This window comes from Pinus tabuliformis, chromosome 1_1 (assembly GCF_031772625.1).
Source record: "Pinus tabuliformis cultivar Carrire ecotype Pingquan chromosome 1_1, CPIR1, whole genome shotgun sequence".
NCBI classification, from domain to species: Eukaryota; Viridiplantae; Streptophyta; class Pinopsida; order Pinales; family Pinaceae; genus Pinus; species Pinus tabuliformis.
In genome coordinates, this window is record NC_142297.1 from 837,971,816 (window position 1) to 837,981,177 (window position 9,362).

Consider the following 9,362-nt stretch of genomic DNA (forward strand, 5'->3'; position numbering starts at 1 on the left):
TAATTTACTTGTACTCTTCGTTCATAGCATCCTTCCATACTTGTTACTTCACAGCTTCTTCGAATGAGCAAGGTTCGGACTGAATAATGGTGCTCATAAAAGTTAAGTATTGTTGTGGAGGTAAATACCCTCTACGGACAGAGGCGATCCCTACTAGCCCAGACCGGGTCTAGCAACAATCAAACAATGCTATCACGCAAGTTCCTAATTGAAAATTAAAGGTGTATGATGAGAACCTACTTGGATTCCAACGCTAATATTCGTAGAAGAGACATCGCTCTCGTTCCTTTGCTTCGGCCGGTCACGATCCACACGAACTCCGTGATTGGACACCTGCACATGCAAAGAACAACACAAATACAAGCATAAAATCCAATAGATGCAATTATATATCAGTCAGAAAAGATATAACTCAACATCAATCATTACAAAGGACAATGAGAGTGGAACCATAATGATAGTCATCTATTATTGATAAATAACAAAGAAGAATACAACCATAGTTCTGACGTCAAATCCTCCTTTGGCTGGGTGATCAGCTACACAAGTCTTGCAAAGCTTGTTGGGATGGGAAACAAGCCTCTCTCTCTTTGGTGACAAGAATCTCCTCACTTAGATTTGGCCTTATGGATGCAAAGAAGGCTCTTGCAACTTCAATCTCTTGAACTCCTGGAATTCTCACTATCACTAGCACTCTGCTGGAACTAGCTTGCTCAAGGCAAAAGAACAAGCTTTTATAGATAGAGGGGAAGGAGATAAGATCAATCACAATTTCCATGGGATTGGCTTTATCACTAAGAAGCTTCCATGAAAGGTGGCAAACCACTTCCCTTCTATGGAGATTCGAAGCCAAACCATCCTAACTCAACACGGATTCAGTTGGTGAATGGGTTAAGGAGAACCTTCAGAATTTTGTTCGTTAAAAACTTTACCCAACTGGGTTGGCGCGAGTGCGACTCTGAGACAGAGCGCCAACTGGCGCGCCCTATTTAGAGGATTTCCCCCATTGGCGCGAGCAGTACACTGTGAAACCGCGCCAATGCAAAAAGAGGTCTTTTTATGGGTATTCTGCAGGAGATGTCTTCAGGGCATATGAAGCTCATACTTAGAGGAATATAATGCAAGTGGTTTCAAGTCATGTCACTTCTCACAGGTCCCGGAATGAGTCCTCCAGTGTACGGGAGAGGGGTAACAGGGACGGTGACAAATGGTGACAAATTACTGTGCAACAAGTACCCTTGGTACCTATTAGGCTTCTTGCTTTCACGAAATGTCCCCCTCGGCGCAACATGTCTATCGGCATCTTCGAGAGTTTCCCTCAACCATGAGGGTCTTCTTTTAGAGGAGGAGGGCTCATGAGAAGGAGGATCCTCATGAGGATCAATGGGATCCATCGGTTCTTCAACATCGGGCATCGATTCATCTTTTGAATCTCCTTGATTTCCTACATCTGCTTCTTTGTCCTTCCTTGGAATAGGAAGGTTGCTAATCTTCCCTAGGGCAGCGTCCTCATCAAAGGTGACATAATGACTCAACTCTACTGCTCTTTGACCAGGCACATAGATTCTATATGCCTTAGAAGTTTCACTATAGCCCACAAAAGTTCATTTCTTCCCAAATGCCTCTAATTTACTTCTCTTTTCTTTCGGCACATGAAAGTATACAAGACTACCAAAAATTCTAAAATGAGAAACATCAAGTTTCTTACCAGTGAAAACTTCTTCAGGAGTTTTGGAGTCCAATGCTTGATGAGGGCATCGATTTTGAACGTACACAGCAGTGTTGGCAGCTTCTCCCCATAGGAACTTTGGAAGTCCTTGATCATGAAGCATGGCATGAGTGGCTTCTATAATGGAACGATTCTTCCTTTCAGCAACACCATTTTGCTCAGGAGTATATGCAATAGTAGTCTCCCTCTTAATGCCAACTTCCCTACAATAGTCATTGAATTCATTTGACTCATACTCGGTTCCATTATCGGTCCTCAATATCTTGATCTTCTTCCCTGTTTGATTTTCCACCAAGGCTTTGAAGGCACAGAACCATGAGAATATTTTGTCCTTCTTCTTCAAGAAATATATCCAAGTTTTGCAAGAGAATCCATCCACAAATAGAGCATAATATAAATATCCTCCTAATGATGTCACAGGCAGCATACCAGATAGATCAGAATGAACCAATTGCAAAATGTTTGTGGTCTTGCTATCACTTGAGGGGAATGGCTCCCTTGTATGTTTTCCCTCAACACATCCCTAACATACACCTTCATGCTCTATTTTGAATTCGAGCATACTTGTAACCATCTTCCTTGCATCAAGTAGAGCCTTATAGTGAAGATGAGCAAACCTTCGGTGCCATAGTTCGGATTGAAGAGATGTGCAGCAAGACATGGCTCCCAGTGGACTTCCTCCAACTTGATATAAACTGTCAACCCTGATCCAAGAGTAAATGCTTCTTTGAAATTTCTTTTCCACACACATACCTTTCCATCGATGAATGCCACCTTGAATCATTTGTCTTCCATCACTGAGATAGACACTAGATCCTTCTTTAGATCATGTACATATAGTACTTCTTGAAGATGAACGGTGTTATCTTGATTCAATTGAAGGGTAACATTCCCAACTCCCTTCACAAGATAGGTGGCATTGTCTCCAAGGATAATTTCCAAATTTGTATCCTTCTCTATCAGATTTGAAAGAGCTTCCTTGTAACCAGTGAAGTGCCTTGAGGCACCCGCTATCAATCAACCAATTTCCCAAAGTATCCGGAGGAGAGGCAATAGAGAGGGCAGATATAAGATAAAATTCCTTTTGCTTAGAATTTACAACATTAGACTCATCATACATGGAGTTTCTTGTTCTTTTAGAAGCTCGATCATTTCCAAGTTGAGTAGCGAAAGCATTCCTTCTCCCTTTTTTGTTGAACCTGCCATTCCTTTGATTGTTGTTGTTGCCCCTGGAATGATTGTGATCATCATCATGAGATGTGTCCCTTCTATTTGGACACTCCCTGGCATAGTGACCAAACTTGTTGCAAACGAAGCATCTTCCCTTCCTTCCATTTTTGAATCTCGGTCTTCCTTGACTTTGCTTCTTTGAACCTGCATTGTTCTTCCTCTTGGCATGAGCAGAGAATGCGGTAGGATTATTCCTATTCGAAGGCATCTCCAATTCCATCATCCTTGTTTCTTCTTGAGAACATCTAGTCAGCAATTCTTCAAAACCTGGAATTTTGTCGTTATTGAGAATAGTAGTGTTGAACACATGCCATTCGGGAGGAAGACCTCCAAGGGAAATGAGAGTGAGATCCCTGTCAACAATAGCTTCACCAATTGAAAAAATATCATTTTTTTATCTCGGTAATGCTCATGAAGTAGGATTGAATATCCTCACCTTTTCCCTTCTTTATATCATTCAGCTTGTTCTTGAGGAAAAGAATTTGATTTGCATTGCTAGATTTGAACATGCCAACCAACCTTTCATATATCTCCTTTGTTGTATTCAAATCGGAGATGCAAGCAACTAAGTGCTTATGAATAGAATCTCTGATGGTTTTCTTGGCTTTAAGTTCACCCTTCTTGTACTTTGTCTTAGCAGCAGTCGGTGCATTTGAAGGAGGTTCTGGAATCTTTCCCTGCACATAATCAATGACATCTTGCTCTTCTAAAGTCAAATCAAGAGACATCTTCCATGCATGATAATCAGACTTATCATGAAGCTTATCATCAGAATTGAAGTAGGATGTGGAGGCCACTGAGACTTGTTCTTGATCAGTGATTGCTCCTCTTAGTGATTTCTCTTCACTCTTGCTTAGGCTTTGTCTTCACCTCAACTCTGATCCCATGTTTATTTTAGGATAACAATGGTTTGTTCTATGCTTAGAGCAATTTGATTTCAATTTTCTTTATTATCCCAATATCATATCCAGTATAGCAATTACATCAACATGATAGTGAAATGCAGATAGAACATAAACAATAACAGTAGAAGACAAGCCAACACAAGAGGACACAAGATATGGCACCAGCCATGGACAAATCCCAATGTGGGGAAACCCTTGATCAATTATTCTTATAATTCTTCAAAAGTTTAGCAGAGAGAGAGAGTACAATTTACAATATTTACTTGCCCAAATTGATCAGTCAAAACAACAGAAATAGAAAGCCCTAACCAGAAAGTCAACACTAGTCAACAAGGCTAAAATTTACCTCCAAAACAGCTTGATCAACCTTGGTCAACTCAGCCTCCAACAACAAGATAACGCAGCCCAAAATAGTCTGAAAATAACTAGTCAACAAAAGTCAACGCAACAACCTAAATTAGGGCAATCAACACAAGGGTTAAACTGTCTCAATTTTTGTGCCCAAAACAGTAGCCTGCCCGAATAGAAGTCCCCCTCACAAAACCAAAGTCAAAAAAGGTCAACGCTAGTCAAAGTTAGCCTCCTGAAATTTCGGCCTCCTAAAATTTTGGTCAAGTTTGGTCAACGCAACAACTAGAAAAGACAGTCTTCCTTTCGCACGTGTGGAGAGAGAGGCCCAAAAATTCGTACCCAATCAAGATGAGAGAGAGAAAGATGAATGAGTTGAGATTCCAAAATGAGGAGGAGTCACCTTGTATTTATATGCAACTTTGAAGGTTCGAGGAGGCTAATTTGATGGTTGGCCGACCTTGACAATTTGTCCATAATCAAAATAAATTCATAACTTCATTTGTACATGTCAGAATGGGATGATCTTTAGATCAATCCTACACCTATCGGAAAGAGAAATCCAATAAAAATATCAGTTGCCTCATGAGAATTGTCCAAAGTGATGTTTGGCCCTAGTTTCCAAATTTAACAACATGTGACAGCCCTAATAATCTGAATGTAACCAATAGCATAACCAGTATGACAAGAACATTTGGCCAAATTATGGTAGCCCAGATCATAATGAAGAGGATGACCATCCCTTTCAAGTGGTATCAAACATTTTGTAGGTTGTTGACTTTGCATGCATTAAAATCCAAGACCTTGAGATTATAGAAAAGGTTGAGAGCAGGCAACCTATAACATGGGAAAAGAATGTTGATAAACAATGTTTATGAAGAAAAACTGAACATATTTTTGAGGTTGAAAGGGAAATTCCATACATAGGGGTGGGCCACAAAGTAAGCAAACCACTCAAAACTGTGATAAGGATAGAATTGGGGTACGAGATGAGCTCGAAACCATTGAGAAATGTCCTACACACCTGAATCTTTGCAAAGAATCCAAAGATAGAAACCTTGTTGCCATCATTCAAAATGTTTTCTTGTGGGAATATGGTAGTAAGTAATGAGGATTATAACTTAATTCTTATTGAAATTGAAAAGGTTGAAAAATATCCTTTTCCCAAGTGGATGGAAAAGAAGATAATGAGATTCATTTAATAGAGCAAGTGCATGGGGCATAGTTTGGGCATCCATTGTATTCCAGTTCATTGCTCATAACAATTGGAACTACCTTTGCTATGACCACACGTGATTCCACTATCTCAAAGGGAGTCATTAAGCATAAGAGAGGATCAAACCAGACACCATTATGATGAAATTATGGGCACCTAAGTATTCAAAACACCAAATTTGCAACTCAATCACCAACAAGGAAAGTGTGAAACCTTCATGTCAAACTTTAACACCCTCGAAGTTGATGATGGTTGTGATGAGGCTCATTCATGAGCTCAGTTCAAGCCCTATGCCACTGCAGGAACTTCAAAAAAAAATGTGTGAATATATTATTGATGCCCTTATGTTTTCGTCAAGCATGTGACCATTATCTTCTTTTTAAAAGTTGCTTGTATGGTTTCTACTTGGAGATCTTCTGCAGAAGTAGCAAGGCATTAAATTTCCATGAAACTCTACAACTACTTAGATGAATAATGGAAAACTGAAACCTAGTTAACTTTCACCAAGATATAGAGTCTCTTAACACTTCATATGCTATGGAATAAAAACACATCACACAAATATTGACACGCTTGTTTTCTCGGGAACACAACAAGGAAAACCTGCTTGCTTGATGTTGTATTTTATTTATTGTCTTGGAACAATTGAAGCTATTACATAGCAAACTGTCTCACTCAAGAAAGTGTTCTTCTTTACTCACAAATCTCAGATGATACGGTTGATCTCGGTTGGCCTTGATCCTGCTTGATCTCGACTCTCTAGCACACAATTGTTCATCTTATGCGTCCTTGACTTGCAGTACAAAACTTGTTATCTTCATATTGATCTCCGCACACTAGAGGCTCCTTAATCCTTGTGCACTTGGCAGCCTTATTTCTTGTGTTGATATCCTATTTAGCACACTTGGGGCCCTATTTCTTAGGACCCCAACTCCTCCTTCTTGGGCACAACCAGCTCATATATACTTGCGCACTTGTTCCTCCTATTTCTTAGGAAAAAAGTTCTCTACGCTCTCCACAATCAAGACTCTCTCAAAACTCATGAGTTTTCTTGTCTCACAACCTTGTGCACAAAACAATGAATTCCTTTGGGCCTTTGTCCTCCTCTTTATAGGCCCAATTCGAACATGCAACTCGAGTCCTGATTGACAAGTTAACAGAGAGTTCTTCTCGTCTTTACTCCAATCAACACTGGAGCTCCTAACTCATCCTTGCTTCAATCAAGACTGAAGATTAACTCACTCTAGTTGAACTGCTAATTGCGACATCGTTATGTAATCAAACTGATGAAGACTCCTATATAACTGAAGCTCCAACTCTATGGATGTTGACTTGATGATTATTCTAGTAAATTGGAAATAACTCATCCTAATTGCAGTCTAACACATGAGGACAAACTGAGGTATTCACTGGCTAAGGCACAAGCCAAAAGACCTTTCTCGCTACATTTTCAACACTCCCTCTTAGTGAGGAAAGTACTTCTAGAAGAACCTCTTCCACCTGGATCTGTCTTGAACACCAACAAGTTATCCAATACTACAGTTGCTCCCTCTGAACTATAAGACTTCCTTGCTTTTTGTTGTGAAATCTAATCTAAAGACATGTTTCTTCCTACTCCTATGCTCTAAGTCTATAACCTCAGTCACAAGTTCCATGTACCTTGTGTATCTCTATGGCTGCTTACTCTGCCTAAATGTGATACTAGGAGGCCCACTCTCTCCAAATCCTCCCTGAACAACTCGCCTGCCCACCTGACTCGAAATCTCCATGTATTGGGAGTCACTGACTGAGTGGCTACCTCCACTCGCCCTAGGCTCTGCTCCTCATCAGCCAACTGGTCGACCTAGTTGCCAAGTAGCTGAGACTCAAACTGAGATACTGGCTGAGGCTCCATCTTGAGTAGCTTCTTCTCAAGTACCCTAACCTGCCCTTGCTTTAAGGAATCCCTTTGAGATTCTCTCTCCTCAACCCTCATGTCTCTACTTTGTGCACTTCTTGCTTTGTTGCTTAAGATTGTGCCTATCTCTAACTAGAACTTTTAGAGATTCTTCATCCTCACACCTATTTGCTTCTTACATCCAGAGCTAAGTGTTGGAGGTAAGCCTTACCTCTACTAAATATGACATCATTACCCTTGTGCTCATGGGTAGCTACTGAAACAAGATTCTGCTTCAGGCCTAGAACATAGAGGACATCTCTGAGATGAAGAGGATTACCTGACTCCCTTTGAAAATTGAGGGTACCAACTCCTCTAGTCACATACATGCCATCATCTCCTAGCTCAGTTTGAGACTACGTGAACTTCTCCTTTAGGTTGCTGAAATACTTCTTGTTCCCGGTCATGTGGAAGGATGCTCCTAAATCAATATACCATACACTATTGTCTGTTGAGCTTGCCACGCAAGCTATCAATGAGAAATATTTCCCTAATTCGGCAAAAATCACATCTACCTCCATTGATGCAACTACATGATCCTTACTGGACTCCTTCTAATTAGGACACTTAGTGGCATAGTTCCCAAACTCATGGCAATGGAAGCATTTGTTATTGCTATGATCCTTCTTCTTCTTGCCCTTCTAACCGGACTTGACCTCTCCTTGGCCCTTCTTACCCTTGGCTCCGCTACCTTTGCCTGCCAGGGCAAATTTCTCCTCATCCTTTATTGGAGCTTCTCTACCAACTCTCGTTCCTCTCAGGATTTTTTCTTGAACACAGTCACTCCAAAACATTTTCCAACTGGAATATTCTCTCTACTACTTACTGCATCCTTAAAACTATACCAAGACTCGTGGAGTCCCAAAAGTGCAAGACTCACAAGGCCAATGTCTGCTACAGTAACACCCACTCCACCTAGCTCATCTCGAACCTAAGTGACGCATCGTTCTAGTACAACATATTCACTTGGAATAGTTCTAGTTTCAGTGGGCTAATCCCACCCTACCTACACACCTCTTTTCTCTGTTCTGGTACAGCATATTCACTTGAAATAGTTTGGTTTTTGTTTTGGCTAACCAAGGAAGCAACAATGTGATTTCTTATTGGTCAACGAGTTATGTTCAGGAGTAGCAGGGTGTTATGTGGTATGTGGTCACCACAAGGTTGATAAAAATGGGTCTGAAATAGCGAAACTTTCCCTCTATGATTTTCCACAGTGTATCTAATCTAAATTCAGAATTGGTGGTTGAGGGAAAACAAGGTTGTAGGTATACTTCTGAGGCATTGAGGATTTTCCACAGTCAGACAAGAGATTCGCTTAAAAGATTAGGGCAATTCAGCAACAACAGATCCCATGGCCGCAGCCGCAAGGCTGTAGGACCGAGGGCCACATGGCCTAATTTTGGTCATTGTTGAACAGTGAATTTGGTACAACACTTAAGGCAGCAAGAAGTTGAGAAAGAGTTTGTCTAATGTAAGTTCAGCAGACACCGGCCAGTTAGAGTATTCATAGCCTAGTGGAAATCTTTAGTAAGACTGAATATCAATGGCTAAATAGAACAATTATTTTGTAGTTAATAGAAGATTGCTCGTGGATCAGTACTCGTGATTTGGTTTCAGTACTATTCGATAGCAATATTGCAGTTGAAATTATTCTGGTTGTGTGGCCTTCTGTACATTGGAAAGTTGACCCTAATTTACAGTAATTTGAGGAAGAATTTATGACTATCGATATATCTTGTATATCATTGAGAACACCTACTGTTATATTTGTTAAATGAATGTGTATTGTTGTTATCTTCATAAGTTGAAACCTTAAACAAGTAGAACCCTAAGGGCAAGAAATTACTCTAGGTCATTACATAATACATTGATTTTTATGCACCCTAAGGGCAAGAAATTACTCTAGGACATTACATAATATACTGATTTTTATGCAGGCGTGTATAATGTTTAATACCTTGACACCTGCAAGCTTCATCGGTAGTTTCCCGCTGG